This window comes from Mus musculus, chromosome 12, assembly GCF_000001635.26.
Source record: "Mus musculus strain C57BL/6J chromosome 12, GRCm38.p6 C57BL/6J".
In the NCBI taxonomy this organism is placed as follows: Eukaryota; Metazoa; Chordata; class Mammalia; order Rodentia; family Muridae; genus Mus; species Mus musculus.
Window position 1 is genome coordinate 25,152,154 of NC_000078.6, and position 24,159 is coordinate 25,176,312.

Consider the following 24,159-nt stretch of genomic DNA (forward strand, 5'->3'; position numbering starts at 1 on the left):
ATTCCAGATGGAGTCAAGTTGACAACCAAGATTAGACATCACACCTTGTGGAGTTATGAGAAGGTGCTTAATGCCTCCACTTCCTGAGGGTCAATCAGAATGAGGTGCCAGGTGCCTACCATTACTGGGTCATCTGCTGTGATGACCATGGCAGGAAGGAACAGTGTTCTTGAGCGTGGAAGCAAGCACTATACTCCAGCCTAGGCTAGGATCTTGCGTTACTTGGTGGCAATTTTACATTGCACATTAGTCACACAAGAGTGTGCACGTTGTGGCTGCCGATCCTTCTAGGGATTCGCCCTTCAGATGTAGTGTACTGTGGAGGTGCAAGCAAAACTAAGCCAATAGAGAGCCTCGCTCAGCAGCAAGATTTGTCATAGCTGTGGACTAGATGGGCAGCAGAGGAATCCTAACAGCTACACGTGGAAGCTTACACTGACCTTTGCAAGACAAGGCAGGCTTTGTTTGGAGATGCCAACGTATATTACCACATGAAAACCAAAAGGCCCACAGATACACAGAAAGGTTTACAGGGAGACTTTATCTGTGTAGACAGAAGATTCCTGGACAGACAACAGAGAGCTGTGGGGCAGAGATCTTTTCTGGAGGGTTTATGAAGGTGTGAATGGGTAGGTGAAGACTGAGTTTCATGAGCACTTAATGATTTAACTTGGTCATGAAGATCATGTGCGACTTCAGTGTTACAAGGCAACCTCCTCATCCCCAATAAAACCACACCCCTTAGAGGACATTGTACTAATTAGATTGGATAGTTCAGTTTAGTCTGTTTGGTTCACTTATACTGTATCCCAACCATAGGCTAGTGGGTTACATTGTATCACTTACATGGGATGTAAAAATCAGCTCCACAAACTGTTAGCCACCATAAAAATAGAGCAAAAAGTATTTATTCAGAGAGAATAGCCCATTCATCAAAAATATTTGTGAGAATTAGTTTCCATTTGCAAGAAAGGACTCTCCTGAACAGCAAGTTGCATTTTAAGCAAACAGCCATAGTTATTTTATTAAGGGTGCGACCATCCTTACCATCTTGTGAAGTACACATGGCAACTCCTCCGGAACCTTCCCAAAAGGTGGTGTGAAGACAGCTCGAGAGTTAGGATAGGTTGTTATAATTGTCACAAGGCAGGGCAGAGAAAGGGGGAGGGAGGGGAGGAGGGGTGGGCTGAATGCTAAATACAGGGCAGCTGAAAAGATACCTGCTCTTTTTCAGTGCTTGGTCACGTGACTTTAATTCTTTAACTACACATTGCTGGCACTTCTTGGCAAGGAGTCCATCCCATGGCATCTGCTCTTGGCTTCCAGCACCTTCTTTCTGTGGTCTTCTGGGTTGTTGATACCTCTGTGTCCTTTGAGACCCAGAAGTCCACGGGCATCAGTAGGTGAGAGCAAACCAGTTGAGATTTCTCCTCTGTTCACTTGATCACTAGCTACATTCTGGGCTGTGAGTCCTAATGACCCAGGAAGCCACTAAGGGCTGAATTTCAAAGTCATCTTCCTGACCAATGCTGTGGTGGGTAGACTTTGGAGCTACATGTGTGGCCTGGATTTAGATCCCAACATCATATCAGAAATCCGCCTGCCTCTGCCTCCCAAGTGCTGGGATTAAAGGCATGTGCCACCACTGCCTGGCTCCAACATCACATCTTAGTGCTAGATGACAGACAGCTCACGAGACCTCTGTGCCTTCATTTACCCTATGGTCATGCAGGTCACTCTGGACGGCCAGAGCACAGAACCATGGGTTGTTCAATAAAAGAACTAGCGACCTGTCTTTGAGAGAAAGGGATCCAGCAAGCGTGGTGGTGACTTCCAGTGTTCTTCTGCAACGGTACTTGGTTGCCAGGTTTCTTTGTTTGAAGTCCTCCGGAGGACCTGTGTAGAAGCTGGAGGGTCAGTTCCTGGCAAAGCCCAAGCACAGAACAGCTGTGTGGGCAGCTCAGGGTGGGTCCCAAGGTAAAGTGCAGTCGGGTAGACCTGGTCTCTGCAGCTCATTCACAAGCTTCCCCTGCTGAGACCCCTGACTCCCATCTTCCTGATCTATAGGGTCTGACTTTACATTTGCCATTCCGTGCTGGGCACTGTAGAGAGGGGGCACAGGGCATTCAGTGCAGAGCCCTTGGCCCATATTTATATTCTTTTGATTCAGTTTTAATTCCTTTGTAGCGTAGCATACAGAATAATGGTTTGATTGTGACATTTGCATACAGGCTTGCACTCCATGTTGCTCACCCCTTTCATTATCCAATTGGTATTTGTTACGGTGCTTTCAGCGTAAGGAATGGGTCAATATTAGAGAAGAGAAAGGAAGGAAAGAGTATGAATCAGGATGCCTTGTCTAGGTGGGAGCAGAAGATATAGGAGCTCCATCGGGCTGTACCTAGGCCCTGAGGGACTAGGCACATGCTGGCAGTTCTGATGACTCTTCCACTGAAGTCAGGAGACCTCTTCAGATGCCTTAAGGGAGACTTCTATGGGAGAGAGAGGTAGCCCGGCTGGGTAGCCATCTTGGACCAGCAGGACTTGAGGTAAAATGCTGTCATTGGATGGTGTAGCTGTAATTTGCACAGTGCAAGGAAGGTGAGTTTCTCTGTGCACGATTCCTGCCCTCTTGGCTGGGGAGGGGACTATGTTGTGGGGGACATGAGTCCTGGGGAGGTAAGGGGCCTTCACACTCTGATGTAAAGTCCTCGGTGAGCCTCATGAAGTCCCCATAGCAGGTTCTGAATTAAAGATTTAGATTGAGCCGGATCTAAACTCAAGTCTCATTTTTCGCCCCCGTGTAGACATGGAGATTTTTTGAGCCCCCAAACTCCAGCCTTTGGGCTTAGTAGCAAGCTAGTTCCAAATACAGTGTTGTCTCAAGGTTTGAATTCATACCTGGCCCATGCCTGGGTTAGTCTAAATTGTTCCCATTTCTGGCTTGTGAATACACCTGGCTGCCCCAGAGATGGGCCCTCCCACTCCTCTGCTTTTTGTGTGGAAGTGTTGTCCATTCTTTCTACCTCCCAGTCCACTCAAGCAGGGTCTGTTGGACCCCAGGCCCTTCAGCCCCTTCCCCACCATGACCTTCATAGCTCTCATTCCATCAGGCAGCGTCAGCATGAAGAGAATTAACTGGAGGCCTCTTTGCTGTGTGCCCAGGTCTGGCTTCTGGCTCCAGGTCTGAGGTTCACTCCTAGACATGCACTTGTGGTTGTTCAGTGCCGTAGACCCCAGTCTCCCCTTGCTCAAGACTAAGTGAGTTTCTCCTCAGGGAGAGATGGTGGGCCCTTCTGAGAGCACCCTTCTCACGTTAGCCCTCCTTTACGGTGAGCTGAAGGCGAGGCTTCATGCTAGGACAGTGCTAGAGGAAGGGGTGTGGCTACATGAGACATCTGTCTGAGCTTGTGGGCATCACTGTGAGCACAATTCCGTGCATACTCATGGTTCACAGGACACCCTTCACGCAGTGACCTTTTCCTCAGTGTCAGAACACGGTGGCTTCTCAAATGTCAACAACTTGAATTCACTCGTAGTGACATCACCGTGAGGTGCCTTGAGTCAGCTTTGGGGTGGAAAGTTCAGATGTTTTTAGCGGTTTGAATAATGATATTAAAAAAAGGATCCTAAAACAAACTGCAAAAGGCCCCAGAAAACCCAAGCTTTCACAGGTCTGCAGCCCCACCAAGCTTCTCCCTCCTCCCCGCATGCTCCTGCTTCTGCTACAAATGAGATGTCTTCAGTGCTCTGCCCGTGGAGGGGGCGTGGCACCATTGCCCCATCAGTCTCTTTCCTCCCAGACAGATCAGGGAAGTTATAATCCCAAAGGCCTCTTGAACATTCATCTACCCAACCCCAGTCCTGTCCCCTGCCTGCAGGTGTGGCTGTCGTTATCTCTCACTACCCCCAAATTGTCATGGTCAGACACAGTATTTCTCCATTCTGGGTGTCCTTTAGTTTGTTTGTGCGGCTTGTTCCCCTCAGTGAGTTCATCGTGTCTGTCATATCATCTCAGGTTTGACCTTCTGCCTTTACACCGTCCTCGAAACAGTGACTGTGTGTCTTGTAAAATGAACAAGGATATATACATGTACATTTCGCCCTGCAGGGTTATTATAAAGGGAAAATGCAGAGACATGTCAGGTCTAGAAGATTCTGGAAGCTCTTTGAAGCCCTGCGAGGACTCACTACCTCCTAATAGCTCAGCAGTCAGTGTTGTCTCCGTTTAGAAATTCTCAGGACTGGGGATAGAGCTTAGTAGGTCAAGTGCTTGCCTAGCGTGCACACAGTCAGGCTCACAGAAACCAGGTGTGCTGTAGCACAGACCTCTCAGCCCAGCACTTGGGAGGTGGGAGATAACAGGATTATCTAGATACCCGTCACCCTCAGTGACATCAGATTAATAGACCAGCATGAACTACACGAAAATGTATCAAAGATAAATAAATAAATAAATTAATTAATTAAAAAGAAAGAAAAGGAAAAAAAAGCAGTTTAGTGAGAGACATTCATATATCATACACTTTGTTCATGAAAAGTCTCCAACCCATGACCTCCTCGAGGGTTAAGCATTACTGATGTACCTGAAGGCTCTGTAGCTTTGGTGGCATTAGAGGCAGCCACAGAGGGAGGGCAGGCGCTGGGCTGCTGGCGTTGGGTGGTCCTGGGGAGAAAGATTCTGTCAAGGCCCAGAAGTGATGAGCAGTCTTAAGCAGTGATCTAGACTTAAACAAAAAGGGACAATTGAGGCGTAGGGATGTAGTTAGTTCATGGGTCAAGTATTTTTCCCAGCACGACCCAAGTGCAATGTCCCATCCCTAGAACCACAAAGCTGAAATGGAAAGTTTTCTGGTCGCATGCTGGAGGACAGGTGTCTTGGCCAATGGGAACTGGGGGATGGAAGGGTGGGTGCAGAGAGCAGTAGGTTTTGGAGGAAAGATAAGCCGGGGTCACACATGACTGGTGCTGAGTGGGACTTAAATATTGAGGGATTGGGGGAAGTAGAGAAAGCTGCAGAGGGCATTGACAAGGGTAACCTGTGAGATATGACCTAAAATCCAGCCTGTAGGAAGTTCCTGCACCCTCCCTGAGGCTTCAGCAGCAGGCCGAGGCCCAGAAGAGGAACTGTGCGTGAGGTTCTATGCTGGAAAACTAGGACAACCTGTTTCTGCCACTGCCGCCCAGCCCAGAAATGCTGGTGCAGGTGGCCGGTGAATAAGGGTTCCTCTTTTCCTACAATGTCTGGTAGGGGAATTCAGCAAGAAGGACTTGAGTCTGGAGCTCTGACCCCAACTTCCTCATACAGATGTGTAGGGAGAGCTGCCTGTGTAAACTGGGTGCCTGCTTCCACAGGACCACCCAGGGCAGGGCCATACACTCACACCTAGAGGCTCCTGAGCCTGGCTGTCTGGGGATCTGTAAGTGGCCACCACCCCTCCCCAACTTTTCTTCCTCTAGGTCCATGTCTGTGCCACACGCTGCTGCCAGGCCTTTCTGTGCCTGTCCCACCAGTGCAGGAAGGCCTGGCTGTGGGTCCGAACCTAGGCAGGAGATTGCCTTCATTTTTCCCTACCGTGACAGGGCCCCTCTCTCTGCTAGCTTTTTGTGATCTCCTGTGTATCATACTCCTGGCAGGACCCAGGGCATTAGAGGGTCAGTCTCTAAGAAATCAGAGTGTAACCAAGGAAACTTACCTCCTTCTCAGAACAGGCAATGGGCAGAGCCTGACCTTCCTGGCTAGGCTATGGCTTCTCCCCTGTAGGAAAGAGGGGACATATTTCTAACTCAGGGAGGTGACTTTCCTTCTCTTAGACCTTGGGCTGCAAAGTGCTTATACCTCAGCGATGGTGACCTTCGTGTGTTCTCAAGGCATTCCCCCTCTCGTGCTGGATGTGACCTCAAACTCCGAACTCCTGCTGTCTGTGATGTCTCAAGAAGTCCAGGGCACCCTCCTCTCTCTCTGAGCATCTACGCCTGTGTGCCTGCCCCTGTCTTTAGGGTCCAGGGAACTATTGAGATCCATTAGCCTGCTGCTGCATCTCTGCTGTGAGAAGCAGCTGCAGTTTATGAAGTCTCCCACATATTCAGGAAGCGGGAGGAGGACCCAGCTCTTAGAATGCTGTACACTCCTGGAAGCCTTCGAGTTAAGTTTGAACCCCTGTGGTCCTGTGCAGGGACTGGACTGGACCAGAATTACCTGTTCTCACTGCAGGAGGCCAGTCTGGGGACAGGAAGGTATCCTGCCTTGGCTGGAGTCTCAGCTGGAGTTTGCTGGTCCCTACCTTGTGGGTCTGCCTACCTCCCACCACTCAAAACTGACCCTAAAGCAGCTCACAAAAGTCCCACGAGGAACTTTGGAAGGGTTTGCTATGGAACTCCCAGAACGGAGCCTTTGCTGAAGCTAAAAGTGGTATTTCTGGGTTGCTGTGACCTGGGCCAGTTTCTTGTAGCCTGTGGCTGCCTCCGACTATGACTGTTCCTCCTCCACCCATGTTCATGCCTTAGGCTTTGCTACCTCCCAGAAGGAGCCTTAGCTTAACAGGGAATTGCCCGGAAGTTAGAGGTGAGGGAGGTAGGCCTTGTTTTGTAGGGTACCTGCCTACTCACTGGGTTCTGTGCTTTGTGTGCCCAAGGAGGCCGAGTCAAGCGAATGAATGCAGAATCAGAAAGAGTAAATGGCTTTGGGACTCCTTTGCTAAATGAAGATGGTAGGGTTTGAGAACCGTGGGGGCCTTGATCTGGGCAGTTTGCTTTCCCTGCTTACAAGCAAGGAATGAAATGTTTAAAGAAACCAAAATAGCCTTACATAGTCATGGTGAGTTAGACCCGCCATCTTGGTCTCCTCCAGTGCGAGGGGCTCAAACTCTGTGAAGTTAAAAGATTCCCTAGAGGCGGCCTCACTACAAGGTCTGGAACCTTCTGTAGGGTTCTAGTCATGCAATGACGGCAATGGGGAAAGGGTCTTAGCCTGATGCAGAGCTGGGACCCCAGAGCCTAGATTGGTCATGGAAATTCAAAGACTCCCCTGCTTGTTAAGTGTGTCTGGAGCAGTTATGAATCAGCCCCCAGAGCAGAGCCCGATGGCCTAGTTCTATGGAGCTCTCTGGCTGCCAAGGCGCTTCAGAGAGTTCCTCCTTCCCACTGTCCCTTCCCACGATGCCCATGGCCTTGGCGTTATCCAAGTTTCCTGTTAGGCTGTCCTCAGCACAGAGGGCAATCTGATAAAAACAGTTTTGTAGGATTGGACTGGAAGGTGCCTCAGGGACATTCCCTCTGAGGAGGTAACTTGTTAAGGGTCCAGGGGAATCATACACAAACTGGTTGGCTCGGGTTTCTGCTCAGTATATACTGAAGCCACTATTCATGGCTCTGCTCTCTCTGTATGCTGCATGATTCTCAAGGGTGAGTTCTTAGTGTGTTTTGAGATAGGGTCTCAGTGCCAGTAGATTGCTGGACTCAAGTAATTCTTTGGTCTTAGCCTCCAACTTTCTGGGACTCTAATGCACTACTGCACTTCGCTTGCAACTTTCCACGTCTGTGTCTGGCCCCCAGATCAGTGCCAACGGTGCTGCATGCTGGGGAGGCAGACAGCTGCTGCCAGGCAGTCCCCTCATCAGCATGGGTGGTGAGGGCGATGGGCTTCTGGTACTCTGCCAGGCTGTGTCCAGGAACTCAGTCTGAGAGGCACCCTGTGTGCAGAAGCTACTGGATGCCCTGGGTGGCTTCCTCTCAACCCTCTTAGCTTGCCCATGTGGTAGAACCATCCACCAGAATGCCCAGAAGAATTCGTTCATCTAGGCTGGTCTTTGTCTTCCAAGGAGCTGGCTTGGGCCTGGGGCCAGGGGTGGGTGTTCTTCTCTTTCTCTACAGGGGATCTAGCTGAGTGGCCTTACAGCATCCCCACTCTTCCAGTCTCTAGCTGCAAATTCTCCCTTGCATTTAGCCAGCCCTCTAGGTCACAAGGAGATACCAGCAGAGCCACCATTCCCTATGGATCCACCCCTTTGTGACCTGAATGCTCGCCTTCCATGAAAAGAAATAAGGCTTCTCTGTGTGACCAATTCTCAGACTTGAAGGGCAGAGAGGGTCATGGGACCTCTGCTCAGGGTCATGGTGAGATTTGACATGGTCACTAAGGGCTTCTTTAGGGAGCTTTGTAGAAAGTATCTGATTTTCCCATTGTCACAGAGTCAAATAAACCATAAGTGTTTCATGACACATGCCACCGGTGTCATATTTTGTCTTGTGGAAAATGTTTGACAATGTCTTGAAGGGAAAAATGAGGCCATGGGTTGGGGGGTGGTATGATGTCTGTCTGATGTATGCAAGAGGCACGCCTACTCCCTGGAATACCAGACCCATCAAAAGTCAGAGCAATTTAAAGAAAAAAGTCTGCTTTGCTGGTTTGTAGAGTTTGACCTCCCAAGCAAGGATGATTGATTAATTCAGGGGTTCATTCATTCATTCATTCATTCATTCATACACTAGTAAAATTTACTGACCATGTGTTGGTCATGATGTTAGGTGGCTTGTAGAGACACTACCCTGAACAAACTTAGCATCCTGGCACTTACAGACTTGTGGGACAATCAGTTTGGATCCTAATCCTGCCATTTCCTGTGTCATAGTGGGCAAGTCATTTAATGTTTTTGGATCTTTGATTTTATTTATAAAATGGAGATAGGAATTCCTACTTCACAGAGGAGGCTGCGGTAGGTGCTTGATCAAGTCGGCTGCCACTACTGCTATCTTCTGGTCTATGTGCTGCCATTTTCCTTTAGTGGGAGAACTGGGAAGCTTTGAATTGCTGGCTTTCCAAACTTCTGGCTATCTTGAGTCTTAAAGTCCCTTGGAAGAGGCTCAAAGAGCTGCCTCACTGGCCCCTGGGATGCCAGGTTGCAGACAGTCTAGCCACCAGAATCCAGGCAGTAGCTGCACCCTGTTCTAAATTCTGTTTCTCCGTGTACTCTGTAACTGGGCCACTCTGTCAGACATCCTGAATCGTTAATGACCTTGAGAAGCAATCCCAGCTCTGAATGTGGGATTCTGTTCTTTGAAGTCACCCACTTTCTTTGTGGGTCTGTTCTCCCCTCTCAGGCACGCCTCCTTCCAGCTTTGATGGTGCCACTGTAACAACTGGGTTTGCAATTATTAATTCCTGTGCACAGCAAGGTGCAGTTTTAATATACAGAAAATATAATTGCTATCTTGTGTAATCATTTTCTGAGGGCTGAAAGTGTAACCTTTAATTAATATTTCATCGGCAGGCGGGGCAGGTTACTTGAATAGGGCCTAAAAATATTGCTGTCCCAGTATGTAGAGAACGTGAATTGTGAGACGCACAGCCAGTGTCTGCTATGCCATTGTTCGGGGTTGCTTCTAAAATTAAAGCGGTTAACCCGTTAACCCGTAATCACATGGGCTGCGGCTCCTGGAGGGCAGGGCTGGTGGAACGGGAAAGGGACATGAGTCTAGGCAGTAGTTCTCAGCTGCCACCTGCCTGCAGCAACAGAGCCACTGCACCTGCCTGAGAAGTGAATGTGGGACATGGGGGCTACAAGGCCAACGAGTCTCTGATCAAAGCCAGCTTCTTGGAGTATGACCCGCAGACCCTGGGGCTGGCTGGACTTCCCCAGGCCACTGGGTTAAGGAAGCAGGACAGGTGTCATCTTTGATGTTCCAGGAGCCGGACACCTGAAATTTCAAAGTACAGCCTGAGGGAGGCCAGGGGTGCTCCCTAGTAAACCTGGGAAGCCCAGTGGTGAAGGAGGGCAGTGAGGGCTGGCTGAGGGGCCTAGCAAGGAAGGTCAAGAGTGCGGATAATGGAGTCTCTGAGGTTTCAGTGGCTCTCTGTGGTTCTTAATGGCTCCTTTCCCAGTTTGGGGATTCTGGCTGATTAGGGTCCTAGGGCTGGCTGGCTCCTCGGCGGAGAGCAAAGTCCTTGGTGCTCCATGTGTTCTGTGCAAGTTTACATAGTTGACGAGTCATTCCACACACAGGACATTCTGACCTTAGTGATGTCCCCTGAGACCTGGGGCAATGTGCAGATAGTGTTAACTTCTTCATCCTTTCTATGGCTGGATCTCTGACTGTACTTGGCTCTGCTCCCCATCTCTACAGCCACGGGGAAGGAGCCTCTTCCTGTAACGGAGCCTAGGACACTGAGCCAAGTGTGGCTGAAGTCGCCAATCTGACAATCCATGGAGTTCACCTGTGGGGTTCTGGGGCTGTGTGCAGTGTATAGTGTTCGGTCAAGTGTATGTGCCCACTGTTGGCTCCCGTGGTCCTTTCAGAGCCCACTTTCATCCATCTGAGTTTTGACCCCTTAAGCAAGGGAATAAGCACCCCCAAGGGGCTCATTTAAGATCACCCCAAGAAGGCTGTCTCTGTGTTCTTGGGTTTATTGAGTTTTTTCTTGTAATTATCGATGATCTTTAGATGAGGAGACAGTGGCAGATTCTGTGCATCCCTTAGAAGCTTCCTCAGTGACAAAGGGGTGAGGTCGGCCACCCCCCCCCATTCTGGCCACATGCCCCAAGGGGCCACTGTGGGGAGGTGGGAAGGGGTGAGGACCTGATTCCACTTTCCTTCTGGGAGGAAGTATTCTCTGCCACCCCTGAGGAAGAGGGACAGAATGTGGACAATGGCCCTTGTGTAGTTCCACAGGCCCTGTCTCACCTGCTTTCCTGGACAGGCTGCCATGCTTGCTCTTCCCATCTGACATACGAAGACCTCAGCCCTGAGGGAGGAGATAGACATAGCCGGGGTAATGAGGATAGCCAGTCATTTTCTGCCCTCCTAGGGGAGCTGGCCCTGGAGGGAAGGGCTCTCGGCGTTGCTGCAGGACACAGCCGCCTTCTTCCCCAACTCTGTTTCCTTGGCTCTGCTACTGATGGCTGTCACCCAGCTCTCAAAGTCACTTCCAGGAGGCCTTCCGGGGTCATCTTAATGTTTTCTCCCTATTTGGTCCCTTTGCAAACACTCTGGAGCAATACTAGGTCACAGATTTTCTTTTTCTTTTTCTTTTTTTTTCTAGTCACCTCTCAGAAGTCACCCAGTCAGTAACTGGCACATTTCAGACTTTGTCTTAATGCAAATAAGATCATCAAATGCAGTGTATGGGTGATGATGTATACAGGATCAGGTTTATATAGCATGTACAGGTATGGGTACACTTCCACCAGCCGTGTCTGTGAAAGCCAAAACAGGCCACACAGGGCAGTCAGTCCCTCCTTGGGGATTCAGTGTGACACATCAGAATATAGATGTTTGGGGAAATCGTTCTTCTGTTACTGCAAAGGTACAAAGCAGCCCTCTGCACAGACCTGGAAGCCCACTCTGTGGCAGCATCACAGTGGAGGCTACACGGGCAGCACATCTGGTTCCCTCTGTGGGGGTGATGGCGATTTCAGTAGTTGGATTCTTCTGGGCCATGCTGCTGATAACCTTGGATGCCTCCAGGGAGCTGAGGCCAGAGGAGGTTACTCAGGCTGCCCCGTGGGGGTGGGGGTGTTGGTGTCCTCCGCAAAGGAGTAGTTGGCATTAATTCAAATAAGCGAGTGTGTTGGGAGGACAGAGGGCAGGGCTTGCTAGGCAAGGCAGTGGCAGTGGCCTCAGGCTCAAACTGAAACCTCTCGAAGGCCACTGCCTCAGAATTGTTCAAATGGCCACACAGAACAACCTAATTGTTTGTGTTTGCTCAGTCAGGCTCAGCGAAATGAAATGGCTTGTCTCAGGTCACACAGCAAGTGAATGACTGGGGTGGGGCTTAGGGCCTTTCTTGGGGGCACTCTGAAATCTATGTGCCTTGGTAGGGTAGAGATGAGGTCTCTTTTCAGGACTTCCTGTACCCTTTGCCTGTCTCGTCATTTTACTGTTAGTCTTCCTATGCCCTCCCTAGTCCCCTCCTCATTTTACTCTCTTTTCCTTCCCTTTCTCCCTACAGCCTACAACATTCTTTTTACCTAGGAAACCCCCACATTAGAGCTAGGAACTCTTTAGCAGCTTGCCAAAATCCTGGGTGAGCATTCTCCTTGAAACTCATATGTGTGTGCATGTGTGTGTATATGTGTGTGTATGTGTGTATTTGTGTATGTGTGTATGTATGTAGGTGTATGTTTGTGCTCATGTGCAAGTGCATGTGCCACCTACATAAGATTACTGTGCATGTAAGGTGTACACATACTTAACCTGTGTGGCATGTGCACATATATGAAGTACGTGTACAGATGGATTGGTGTATTGTATGTATGAATATGTGCACAAATTTATACTTGTGTATAAGAGGAGATGACCACAGCAGAAGGGTTTGAGCCAGGAGTGGGGCTGCCCTAGATGGTCCTGTTCCTCAATTTCACTGGACACTGGTGAGAGACCTGCTACCCAACTCATGTACATCTACAAATGTCATGGTGAAGGGGAGAGGAGGGCATGAGTTCTCAGAAAAGGCCCACCACTGTCTTCTTGATGGCTGTTTGGCCTTTAAATGCAGGTAGCAATTACCCATTTGGACTATTTGGAGACTAATTAGCTTGCCCCTTGGAGATAGCAGGATGAAGAATGTGTCTCTTTGACCAGATCTACTTTCTCACCTCCCTGGGAAGGGCTTGGGGGAGGTCAAGGGATGACAGGGCACTGGTGAAGGATTGGGGAGAAATGAGTCCAGAGCTACAGGATGCCCTGTAGCTGCTTGGTCCCAGCTGCAGATCCTTCTGAAGATAAAAATAGCCTCCTGCTTTGGTTTGGCCTTTGCTGTTGTGTTATGGGCCACTTCCTTTGTGGGTGCAGCTCTTGGCTGTCTGCCTGAGAATGTAAGGTGGTGTCAGAGCCCCAGTTGGATCTGCCCCTGACTGCAGTGTCACTGTGTCACGGTGGGGAGCTGTGCCCTTGGCATCCCAGGATGATTTGAACTAGACCCACAGAGGCAGGATTCTCATGGTGGAGGAGTTCCAAGATCCCAAGAGGATGAGGAAGGTATCCACTTGGCTCAGATGGTTGCCTGAGCTTAGCTGTGAGTCCAGTTGCATATTGGTTCTTATCAGCCACAGGTCAAGCTCCAAAGAGTTGGTGATGCATTGTAACAATCACAAAGGTATTCCTCCAGGAGGACGCAGACTTGCAGGCAGGCGAGGTATCAGCATAGGCTAACATGCTGTAGATGTGAGAACTACAACATGCCTGAGTATGTTTTGCATGTCTGTTTTGCAGAGTTGCTCTGCCTTTCCTAGGTGCTAGGGATAAGCCTTGGCACCCAGGCCCTGCAGAGTGCAGGCCTACCTATGGAAGACTGCCTCCAGCACCTTCCTTCAGACTGTCACAGGCTTTACCCAGGCTGCTTGTGGTATGTGTCTTCCAAAATGTGCCCAGGTCAGCAAGGAGACTCCAGGCACTTCACCTACATCCATGATGGGTTCTGGACCCTCGCTGGGTGTGGGCGAGACTGGCCAACCTAGAACACTTGCTGTACATGGACACAAGTCACCTCCTGCCCACTCATGCTGGTGTCAGGCAGGGCCCTTGACATTTAGCAGTCTGTCTATGCAGCTGGGGGGCCAGCTCTACCGAGATGAGGGCTTGACCGTAGTCATTTGCACACAGTTGTGTCGGCTCTGCCTCACTGACTGTAACTCAAGGCCAAGGACCTTGCCTTCTTCATACTTGGGGTTTCCCCAGGGCCCAGACTCATGCCCTGCCCTAGAGGACAGCCAGTGCTTGGTCACATGGTCAGGTTTCTTTCTCCACAGCTGCAGCTGCAGTTTGTGTGCAGTAAGGCTTGGCCAGAATGTAGAGGCTTGGACTTGAGACAACCCCTGTCCTGTTCTTCTAGTTCCCTGTGACCTTGTGCAAGGCCCTGGAGTCTTTGAGTCACACCTGCAGAAGCTGTGATGTCTGTGTCTGGGGCTGGGCTTACGTGTTTGTCATGGGATGACCCAGCTGCTCAGGATCCCAGTAAGATGAATAGGGGTTTCTGGAGAAGGACCTGTGGCCTTCTTGTGACCTACAACCTGGACAAATGGCCCCGAGTCTCCCTTTAGGTCCCAGGAGCCTATGGGGAGACAGGGTGTTCATTTCTCTCCTTTAGAGCCAAGAGAAAACCCTGAGTCTGGCAGGAGGTACAGGATATGATGAGGGAGTCTCAGAAATGGGCAGTGCTGTATGGCTCTGAGCTGAGGTCAGGGATGACCCCAGGTGCGTTCTAAGGCACCTCGGGAACAGGTTTAAATAGTGCTATCATGTAACACCTAGGTTGGGATAGGAATGGCCATTCTGTGAAGTGGACTAGAGCTCCCCCAGGCCACCTTGGACTATGACTGGGGAGCCAGTGCTGGCAAAGGCACACATACAATTCCCTTCAGCTGTCTCTGGAGGCTCAAAAACACCAGGTGCAGGCTGTTGGTTAGAATTTCCATTTCCATTACCTGGGGCTTTTTTGTCCAGCCCACCCCTCCCCCGTCTCCAAGAAGGGTGTCATTCCCAAACCCAGTTGGCTGAGGCTCTTTCCAGGGGTGCCCACTTGTTATATGTTGGTGTCTGGCAGGCCTGCTACTTACCGAGGACAGAATGCCCAGCTTATGCATAAGGCATGGGATTCCCCCAGAAACTCTAAACTGCAAGGGCAGAGCCATGTGACAGTGGTCCCAGGAGTCCTGAATCTAAAGCCTGTCATAACCCAGATGGTTTTGGGACAGTCAAGCTAACTCTTTTGTCATTTGAACACAAGGGAAAAAAGTACTTGCTTAGAGTCTGTGTGAGGGGACTAAGTAAGGAAGGAGGGTGAAGGATGTGGGATATGGCTTGCCATAGCTTGCCATGGTGCAGTTAAGAATTAATCAGGGAGGTAGGGATGGTAGCTAGGATGTGAGAGCTGGAGGATGGAGAAGATGGTCATGAAACATTGCCATGGCAACCATGAACACACAGCACCTGTGGATACCTTCATGAAATTCCCCCATGGATAAAGGATGCACCCAGGGGGTCCCAACCCTATTCAAGGAGCTGAAAACTATTAACGCTGCAGAGTGTGTGGGGTCCTTTTCTCTAATGGTGTAGCCACTGGGGGATAAACTGAGAAGACAGGGTTCATATGATTATATATATGTACGTGTATATGTGTGTGTGTATGTATGCATGTATGTGTGTGTGTGTAGCTATCAAAAATAAAAAGGTGGCATGGCTTAGGCAGGCTTCTGCTCCTTGTTTTGTAGATCACCCAAGAGGCAGCCGACTGAAGAGGCACGGAATTCTTACAACATGGAAAGCGTGTTTATTATTCTTTTACTTGACAAGGAACCAGAGGCTACAGGTGCCAGATGCCCCGGCTATAGTGAGAACACAGATCACAACCACGTCTGTCTTGTTTGCTGCTTGTGCCTGGTCCACCAAATAGCAGATACTCAGGATACATGTTCTGAATGAGTAGGGCATCCATACAGGCTGGAAGCTGGGACTCACAGCGTGGGTCTTGTTTGGATTGGGGGGGGGAGGGTACAGTGAGAGTCAGGATGAGAAACATGAGGCACCTAACCAGAGGCAGATGGTTGCCAATCTACAAGCTGGCCAGAGTCCTGTGGGGCATTGCTCTGCCATAGGCTGTGCGCTTGGCTGAGTTGAGGGCTTTAAAGGAAAGAAATCAAGATGGTGTGTTTGCTTACCAAACATTTACTTACCTTGTGTCTGTCCTGTTTGTAGCTCCGTGAAGGCCATTATGAGGCTCTGGAGGGGGCCCCGTGGCTAGCATGGATCTCCAGGAGGGCCTCGGGTTAGACTGGGAAGGCTTCGGCAGTGCTCTGGGGCACGGGGTAGGGAGGGACTGTGTCCACCATAGGGCTGTATAGCAGATGTCAGAGAGGAGGTCTCCTGCAGCCGAGGCTCCAGGTGGCACACACAGGTGCTGGTGGGGAGGTAAGGGAGGTGCTGCATGGTCGCTGTGGGGAAGCTGCCCTAGGGATGTGAGAGTCTGTCGTCACGAGACAGCTGCTGTCATAGGACAGAGGGCTTAGCCTCCGTTTGTACTCTTGGCTTCTTCACTTTTGAAGTTCCCAAGGAAGTGCATGGTTTCTTGGTCTCAGCCTCTCAGAAGTGGCCTCAGTGGGGCCTTGGAATGCGCCCTTTGCTTTTACGGGATGCGATGTGTTGAGATTCCTAGAACACATTACTGTAAGTGCTCTAGAAGTACTTCTAAACACAGAAAGCTGGAGGCCCTTAGAAGTGCACGCAGAAGTTGCATAGTTGTATAAGTGGCACCAGGAAATGTGTCTTTGCACTGATCATTAGTCCTGCTTGAAGCCATAAGGAGCAGGTAAGGGCTATGCAGAGCAGGCGCCTTGGACCCTGGTTCCTCCCACTGCCAGGGATGGCTAACAACTCATAGTTTATGTTCTGTTATATTTCATTTTCACTTTGTCGTATCCCTCTTGTTGGAGAAAGAAATTCAGAGGGATTATATTATTATTGTTTTCAATTATTAGGGCAGGATCTCATTATATAGCTTTGCAATCCTGGAACTGACTGTGTAGACCAGGCTGTCCTTGAACTCATGGAGATGTGCTCCACAGCACCTGGCAGGATGGGTTATACAAGTATAAAAATACGTGATTTTAATCTAAATTAAAAGTGGGGTGAAATGTAGCAAAGGAGACACAAAAGGAGGTGTAGGGACTCAAGGGTCAGTCACTTCACTTAGACTTGTCTATGGGCATGAGGGTCCAGGTCTAAGCTGCCAATGAGTGCCCCCAGGTCTGCTGAATTTAGAGCTTCCACAGTGTGTTTGTGTTGCTTAATGGCGTGCTTTTGTGTTGGGGATGTACCTCAGTTTGTAGAACGCGTCTAGCCCTGAATTCCATCTCCAGCAGTGAGTAAGCCAGGTGTGGCAATACACACTTCCAATTCTAGTGCTTGAGTGGTAGAGGCAGGAGGATGGGAGTTTAAGGTCATCCTTGGCCACATAGCCTAGGCTATATATATATATATATATATATATATATATATATATATATATATATATGTGACTCTGTCTCAACAAAACCAAACTAGAAAAAGAAAAGAAAAATGTGCTTCAGGTGCCAAATCACTGTTGGTTGATGCAAAGGGTTTGTTCCAATCATGTGGTTTACCTGCTGGCAACAAAGTCCATGGCTATGTGTGCAAGTTGTCATGGTGGCTAGTGGAGCCAGACCCGAGAGTCTTGCAGCTGGTTGCAGGACAATTTTCCCTTTGTACCTGATCCAAAGTCCCTAAGCCCTGTAGGCTACCATGGCCTAGGTTAAGATGGCTAGTGTAGTAGGCTCACCAAGGGCTTCCATGATGTCAATTTTCAGGGCATTAAGAGAAGAGGAAGTGGCTGTGATTTGCTTTGGATACGTTAATAAGAGAGAAGTCTATGCTAGAAGGACTTATGGTGTGGACTCAAGATGTGGGGTGGATTGTGTCTTTGCTGGACAATTTTTGTATGCTCTCTGTTCTTCACTCTCTGTTGTTCACACCACATGCCATTCATTCCTGCATGTGGCCGGCTCTCCTCCCCTTGCAGGTTGGGTCCCTACACAGCATTCTCTTCTTTGTCACCTTCCATTCCTGTGCACAATCTACTACTCCCCTCCACCTGCAGGCTGGGTGTGTACCTGGGGCCATTCTCCACATTGCACGCCATTCATTCCTGCAAGGTTTCTGCTCTCCTCCACCCTGCTCTGGGGTCACACCTGAGCACTCGGTGTTCCTGCTGGAATGAGTCACCTTAGGGGTGAATAGAACTTTACCCTCCAATCTTATTGCATGAAAGGAAAACAGATTGAACCCTGTCTACTGGGACCAGCCTACCCTGGGCTCTAGTCTGTTGCAAATGTGCCTTAGTGAGTGATGCTGAGGGGTCTAGTCCTGTGATGTGAGGCCATTTAAACCAAGTTTGGAGAATATTGCACTAGGCAATCTAATATTTCCTTGGGAAGTATTAAAATGTGTAATCTGGGTGTTTGCTTCTATTCGTTTAGTTTTGTCATGACTTTCTCTAAATAGTAATCAATTTTGTAGGATGCTCTTTGCAAGTAGCTGCCTCATCCACTCTCTTACATTGAGGTGGCGATCTCTTTAAAGGACTCAGAAGAGTCTGTTTGCCTCTTTGCAGCTGAATAGCCTCTCTCTCTCTCTCTCTCTCTCTCTCTCTCTCTCTCTCTCTCTGTCTGTCTGCCTGTCTCTCTCTTTTTGTTTTTTCGAGACAGGGTTTCTCTGTATAGCCCTGGCTGTCCTGGAACTCACTGTAGACCAGGCTGGCCTCGGACTCAGAAATCCACCTGTCTCTGCCTCCCAAGTGCTGGGATTAAAGGCGTGTGCCACCACTGCCCAGCTAAATGGCCTCTCTTGCCTGGCACTTGCCTGGCCAGAGGGTAGTTTTCATTGGACATGTGTTGTAACGTCATCTCTGCTTTCTCCTCTTTTGTCCAGGAAGGTAGTCAACTGATCTCATCTTGTCCTCCTCAGAACCCCTGGAAAGTACAGGTGCCCTGCAAGGGCACTGCAGATACTGAGCCCAGTTTTACATCCAAAACATTCAGTCTTGCCTCGATAACCCACTGCGAAGTGATGGGATGGGTTTTCATGTCAGAAAAGTCAGGACATGCTAACATGACCTCGGGATGGCAGCAGGCATGGTACAACCATAGGCAAAGTTGGGGTTGGGCTGGTGGTAAGAGCCGTGGGAGCAGCTATGTGGAAGGGGTGCAGGAGTGTACTGCTGCTGTGGCTCTTCTGTGGTTTAAAGCAGCCACTTCAGGGAGCCTGGCTTGTGGGTACATGGCTAGTGCATGCTTCAGCTAATGCCATTTCCCAGAGGACTGGTGAGGCTTACTCCACCTTCATCCTCACAAGCCTCCCCTACCTCCCTGTCCCTTACCTTCCCTTGTCCTTGGCTCTTTTTGTGCTTCCTCCTCTTCCTTCTCCTGTGATAGATGAGTGATGGGTGTTGATTCATTCGAGGCTGTCAGTGGAGGGTTAAATAAGAATCCAATCCAATGGATGACTTTTTCAATCAGTCTTTAGATGAAGACCTGGTAGGCACAGTTCTAACAGTGTTGATGGTCACTCTGAATGGGTGTTTGGGAGATGAAGTTCCATCAATGTTTATGCACACTGAAGTTTGATAGCATTTGTAGGCATAGCATAGGTTTCCTGGCAGACCAATTTCTACTCCATTAGGCATCAGCCCACTGTATGTTCATCCTTTGCTGGAGTCTGTGTCCTATGCTCTGGTCAACCCTAGTATGCATGGTGGCATCTTCTCCAATATATGATGCCTGTTTGTGCCTATGTTAGTCAGGAGTCTGCAGAGGAGAGACTAACACAATGTGTGTGTGTGTGTGTGTGTGTGTGTGTGTGTGTGCGCGCGCGCGCGCTCGTGCGTACACGTGCATTTGGAGACTGGTACATCCCAAGTCTGTGGGATGGAGACCAGAGCAGGTTGAGGCCACAGATCAAGCCCTGAGGTTTGGCTGGATCTCCTCACGTTCAGGGAGTTTGGGCTGCTCTGTCTTGACTGCCAGCTGACCAGAAGAGGCCAATCTGCTCCATTCAGACTCTACACAGTTGCATATATATCTGACTCAGGAACACTCACAAACACCCAGAATAACATCTGATCAAATGTCGGGGTACCTTGGGCAAGCCATGTTGGCATAGTAAATTGACTTCACAGCCTCTAAAATAACATCTTTCTGATACTCATAAGAATATCTAGACCCATGAGGCCTGTGTGTGCTACACAAAGGCACAAACCCAGCTTCTCTCTGTCAATTAGCTAGTTGATGTGGAGTCTCCATTTTGTACCTTTCTTAGACAAGAGTGAGCTTTGTGTAATTTTATAAACATATATCCTGTCTGACTTCCTTGATACAAATTCATTTGATAAGTTAAACTTCTCTTTTCTTTTCCCTTCTTTCCTTCTACTCCTCTTGTCCTTTTCTGCTTCATCAGTGTTTATTTGACACCTAGCAATTTTCTCAGACACTGAGGAAACCATGAAGACATTTTTTGCAGCCAGCTATGAGCTTAGAATCCAAGAGAAGATACAGATATGGATGTCTCCATTAGATTTGGAGCCACTGGCCTCTCTCCTTCCTAAGCTTTCTTCAGCATACCAGGCACTAACCCTCAGCCTGTGAGAACACTGGGGTACCCCTGGAAGCACCTTACTTCTCTACCATGTAGCTGTTGTACACAGATGTGCCTAGCTTCTTCCTTCTAAAGTCAGGACTGAGGGCCATGAAGATACCCCATTTAGCCCCTGCCTCTGTAATTCTAATCCCCCCAAATGAATCCAGAAGGTTTCCCCGTAAGATTCAGGAGACATTTTCAGCCTGGCCTCTGGGCTGTCTTCCTGGGACAGTGCTGGTGAGAGAGGTTGGACTCTTTCCTGAGTCAGCCAGGGGGACCCCAGGCTACTCCTCTGGGACTTGGGGGAGGGGGACGCTCAAATGCAGATGAAGTGAGAGCACCAGTCTAGGGTGCTGCCAAGAAGGGTAACTCCAGCTCACATCCCCACCAGTTTCATTTTGGGCAGAGCGCTTCCCCTCTCCGAGGCAGGTGTCTCTTTAGCATCTGGAGTTGTTGAGAACAATCTCATTTTGGGTAGAATGGCACCATGGGTCTAGACTGGCATGGGCTGTGTGTACATCCTTTGGCTGGGTGGTGAGCTGCAGTGGAAGGAGCTGACCCTGGGGAGCAGCTGGATGCTGTGAGGCTACTCCTTGTTCCTCGTGGGCACTGTAGGAGCAGCTTGGCATCCTGAGCTGTCCTGGGGATTATGTGACATTGTGCATGTAAAGCCCCTTAGCAGGAGCTGCTTGTTCATTTTAAGTGTTTCACAATCGACATTCGTAACTGCCCTGCAACACTTAAGCTTTGGGGCGGCCCTAGCACCTGGACTCTTATTCAGAGCCAGGTGGGTCAGGTGGAGAAAGGAGTTGTGTTTGACTGTGGTAATATCTTCTAGATGGTTCTGCTCAGGCCTTGAGTTTCAAGACGATTGGTAAGAAGCACAGAAGTTAACGTGATGTGCTGCTAAGTTGATTCCTTTGAAAAGGTGCTTTCCCTTTCTGAAGTATGGCAACTGAGGGGTTGCCATGGTGACAAGTTGTCTGGTCAGAATGCAGAGCAATAGGAAAGATGGCTGACCTGCCATTTAGGGCCATGCAAGCAAAGCGAGCATCGGCATCCCCACCTCGAACAGTTTACTGGTAGACCTTCCTCCTCTGGGGCTCGTGTTTCCAAAGATGAGTTCATTTTGTGCCTTTGGTGGTTAGGCAAGGTGAGGAATCCACTGTGAGTGTTCAGGACAGACTGTACGGCACTTTGGCATCCCTGACGTAAAACTTAGAGTCCACAGGCTACTGTGAAGATTGACTGACGATCACATGCTAGGAGAGAATGGAAAGAGAGAGGACAGACAGGAGTACAAGAAGCACGAAGGGAAGACAGTGTCTTGAGAACATGCTGGAAAGAGCATACGTGTTCATGGGAGCCCCTGGAAGCTCTACAGTAACACACCAGAATCTCTGTGATGTGAGCAGACATCAGCTAACACATCCATTAATTTGTTTAGTTCTAGGGATCCCCAAACCTGTGTTGGAGTATCCTGTGGGGACCACATGGAGGACATACTGTGGGGAACGCATGGCCCCTCCTCATCTCAAAAGCTTTGGGTTTTCTGCTTTCTGGTCACCTGCACTTGGTTCTCCACACTGGGAGGAGGGCTCTGCAGAGGGTCTGTGCCTGGCATCCTGGGAGAGGCACTGGGCCAATTCACACCCACCTTCCCTAGCTGTAGACAAAATGAGAATAAAGTCCTACACAAGATGCCTGGGCACACCCAGGGGGAACTAACCAAGAAGGAGTTGCCAACTAGAGTGTGACTCCGTTCCATGGGATCTGAAACCAAAATGTGAATTTTGTTCCTAGAACCTAAGATTGGTATAAGTTCATAGCATGCTTCTGAGAGAGAGAAAGAGAGAGGGAGAAAGAGAGAGAGAGAGAGAGAGAGAGAGAGAGAGAGAGAGAGAGAGAGAGAGAGAGAGAGAGAGAGAGGACACTAACCTGCTAATCTGCTATGGTACCACCTGAGTGTAAATATTGTAGATTTATTTGTGTGTATTTATGTGTTTGTGTATATGCATGTATACGTGTGTACATGTGCTAATATGTAGGTCAGAAGTCAGCACTGAGTTTCTTTAGTCACTTTCAACCGGATTATTATTGTTTTTTAAAAAGATTCGTTTTGTTTTTGTTTGTGTGCTTGTGTATGCACATGTACGTTTGTGTATGTAGATGCCCGCACAGGCTGGAAGAAAGCATTGGATCTCCTGGAGTTACAGGCTCTTGTGAATTGCTCAATGTGGGTGCTGGGCCATCTCTCAATCCCTTGACGTTGTTTTGGGGAGCAGGATCTCTCACTGACCCTTGAGTTCACTAATTTGACTGAGTCTGCCCAGTTCCACAGGGAATACAGCTGCCTGCTACATACTCCCCCACACGGGTCCTGGGAGAATGAACTCAGTGCCCACGCTTATGAGGTAAACACCTTGCTGGCTGAGCTACCTCCCCAGCACCATGGCTCTTGTTTTCTCTGTGCCTATACATCCATCAGTAACTTCTTCTTCCTTTGGACAGCACTGGGTCATAGTCTCTGTATGGTTTGAAAACATTCCTTTCCTCATTTAGCAGTATCTCACAGGCGCATTTCCTGTTAGCTTGCTTTCTGGTCCACCATCGGTTACGACTCCTGTGGCCTCACCCTCTGTGCACCTACACTTGCAGAGCAGCCTCCTTTCTGATGCTCAGCGGGTTTCTGCCACAAGGTGCAGACTCCAGCAGTGCTGCTGCCATGGATGCCCTGAGAGCCTCTGACTTCTAAGGTGGGCCGTTATGAGGAGCCATGTGGACTAGGGTGGAGTCTACCTTAAAGAAGTATGTTTCTAGGTCTCCCTCCTGGCTGTCCATGGGTCCTGGTGATTTTGTTAAATAGGCCCAAGCTTTGAATGGTCCTGTCACTGGTAAACTGTCTTAGTTTACCTTTTGGTTGCTGTGATAAAACGCCATGACCAAAAGCCACTTGGGGAGGAAAAGGTTAATTTCATCTTCAGTTGGCACTCCACCATCAGGGAAGTCAGGGCAGGAGCTCTCACGGTAGGACCTGAACCAGAGGTCATGGAAGCGTGTTTACTGGCTTGCTCCCCGTGGCTCCCTCAGCTTATCTTCTTATACCATCCAGGACTATGGGTTCCAGGAGCAGCACTGTCCCCAGGAGGCTTGGCCCTCCTATATCAACCATCAAACCATCAAGAAAATGCTCCCCGTGCTTGTCCAGAGATCAATTTAGTGAGCGCATTTTCCTCTCTGCCAATGACTCCTGTGATGCCATCCTCCACACGTGCACACTTGCCTCCTCCTTGTGGCTCATCAGGTTTCTGCTGCAGTCCACAGGTCCCTTGCAACTGCTTGTGACAAGGTGACAAAAATCTAACCAGGACACGGACTTTCTTCTTCAGCACCAGCCTGGGCTCAGCTGAGCTATGTCTGCCCTATCCCTGCAGCAGGTGGGGTGAGTCTGCTCTTTGATAGGTCCCAGGGCAAAGCTGGGCTTGTTCTACTGGCCACTGGGTCCCTGGTTATAGATGTAAAGGTCCACAGAGAGAGTGCAGAATCTCCCTGAAGAAGCCCCACTCCCTGGCGACAGAGCTCTTGATCTCTTTGGGACACTTGCTGCAGGGTTGTATGGAGTACCCTGATGCCTTAGGTAGAGCTGTCAGCCATAGAGAACCTGCTAGCACTTGGGCTATGGTCCAGGCACCCATGCATTTCCTGATAGCTGGCTGTTCACACTAGAGTTGGGCTACCTGCTACACTGTAGTCACGCCCTGGCCAGCTGCCTTGCATTAGTCTGTGTGAAGTTGCATCAGGTTATTTCTATCTCACAGATCTGGACTCAACAGGCCACAAAGCCCCCGACTGTATGTGGACAAATGTGGTTTAGAAGATGGTCCTGTGAAAGGGTCACAGCACAGCCTACCTGTGGCCAGAAAGAATTCTTACGGTTCAGTGGCCGCACCTGTTCTGCAGGTTTAGCAGAATCCTAAGTCACGGCAAGACTCTACAGTAACCACACTCAGAGTGCCA

General features: G+C 49.4%; 1 long non-coding RNA gene across 3 annotated transcripts in view; it reads left to right on the forward strand.

Moving 5' to 3' along the window:
• The window catches only part of Gm36287, a 90,667-nt gene that overhangs the window by 12,614 nt on the left and 53,894 nt on the right, over positions 1-24,159 (forward strand). For all 3 annotated transcript variants that reach the window (XR_003950180.1, XR_381342.3, XR_872584.1), the window contains one exon: positions 15,207-15,304. This is a non-coding gene — a long non-coding RNA (predicted gene, 36287). The remainder of the gene's footprint in view (positions 1-15,206; positions 15,305-24,159) is intronic.